Below are 1,918 nucleotides of genomic sequence, written 5' to 3' on the forward strand. Positions count from 1 at the left end.
AAAATTTACTTAATCTCGTGAACTTTGATAATATCTGGTCACGTCATATCAGATGGAGCTGTAAATTCTTAAGGTCAACAATGAGCGTACGTGAGCATTTGCATATGTATGGTGTTTTCTAAAAAAAATAGAAATGATGTAATCAAGACAACATTAGATATTGAACTTAACCTTTTTGAGCCATTGGTTAGAAAAAGATCGGATGACTAAGATTAATATTTGTATCAAACTCTAACTCGCACCTTTTATATGCTTGTTAAACGATAGGCTTAAGTTGTATTGTAACGTGACAACGTCACGGTCGTGATTGTGTGCGTGTGTATCATCTTGTAACCCAAGGCAGGTGGTTAGAGGCGAGCCTATCTCTTGTAGATATCTGTATAGCTTGGATGAGGGGCCAAGCCCAAACCACCTGCCGTATCTTGTACATTGTTGATTATATAAGCACGCACGCGTCCCTGCCAGGAGGTATACGCTTCACACCACAACCTCAAGATTTTACATGGTAATCAGAGCCTACCTCGGATTCATCCATGGCGAGCTCATCCGCAAATACGTTCCCCTCATCTCCTTTTGCACACATCGTCACAGAGAAGCTCTCGAGAGGGAACGAAGCCCTCTGGCGCGCCACCGTCCTCTCTGCCATCAGGGGGGCGCAGATGGCGGGTTTCCTCGATCTGGAGCAGGAGGTGCCGCCTATGCAGATCGAGGTCACTAGCGACGACGGCAAGACCAAGTCGAAGGCCCCCAACCCTGAGTTCGGCACCTGGCACGCTCGCGATCAGCGGGTTTTCTCTTACCTGTTGACTACGCTACCACGTGAGATGGCTATTCAGGTGGCGACTTGCCACACCGCAGCGGAGCTGTGGAACACCGTGCAAGGGATGCTCACCTCGCATACCCGAGCGCGGTCTGTCAATGTCAGGATTGCACTGGCGAATCTTCAGAAGGGAAACTCCACCATTACAGAGTACGTTGGTAAGATCAGAACCCTTTGTGATGAGTTAGTTGCCTCAGGAAAAAAGGTGGATGAAGAAGATGTGGTTTCGCACATCCTTGCCGGGCTGGAGGAGGAGTTCGACCCCGTGGTGTCTGCCATGTGCTCACGGGTCGAACCTGTGACTGTCCCGGAGCTGTACTCGCAGCTGTTGAGCTTCGAGACGCATATGAATCTTCGCGGGGGAGCCTCCCAATCCTCCGCCAATGCTACGTCACGTGGGCACTTCAACAACTCCAACAACAAGCAGAACGGCAACAGCGGCGGCGGTGGTGACCGCGGTCACGTCTTCAACAACAACAAGCAAGGCGGCGGCGGTGGTGACCACGGCCGGAACTTCAACAACAAGCCCAACAGCGCTGGCGGCCGTGGCAATCCAGGAGGAAGCGGCGGCGGCTTCAACAACAACTCCACTGCCAGACCAACGTGCCAGATCTATGGCAAAGTTGGGCACATGGCATGTAAGTGCTGAAAGCGCTACGACTCCTCTTACTAGGGAGGAGAAGAGCGCTCGGCAAATATTGCTGCTCCTCAGTACGGCATAGACACAAACTGGTATATGGACAGTGGTGCAAGTGACCATATCATCGGTGACTTGGAGAAGCTCACGGTCCGGGAGAGGTACACCGGCAATGAGCAAATTCACACAGCCAACGGTTCAGGTATGGCGATTAATCATATTGGTCATACAACTATCTATACCCCAGATCGTGATCTTCACCTAAATGATGTTCTTCACGTTCCGAAGGCCACTAAAAGTTTGATCTCTGCAAGTAAACTTGCCCTTGATAATGACACTTTCGTTGAAATTCACCCTCATTTTTTTCTTGTCAAGGATCTGGAAACGAAGAGGGTTCTACTTCGCGGCAGGGGTAGGAGAGGTCTCTATCCTCTCAAACACATCGGGAGAAACGTCACGAA

The 1,918-nt window shown here is 50.3% G+C and overlaps 1 pseudogene; it reads left to right on the forward strand.

The window, feature by feature from the left end:
- Positions 1-1,022: 1,022 nt before the first annotated feature.
- Positions 1,023-1,161, forward strand: LOC125517758 (small nucleolar RNA Z247; annotated as a pseudogene).
- Positions 1,162-1,918: the final 757 nt, after the last annotated feature.

Source organism: Triticum urartu, chromosome 2A (assembly GCF_056163025.1).
Source record: "Triticum urartu cultivar PI428250 chromosome 2A, HENAU_Tu73, whole genome shotgun sequence".
Taxonomy (NCBI): domain Eukaryota; kingdom Viridiplantae; phylum Streptophyta; class Magnoliopsida; order Poales; family Poaceae; genus Triticum; species Triticum urartu.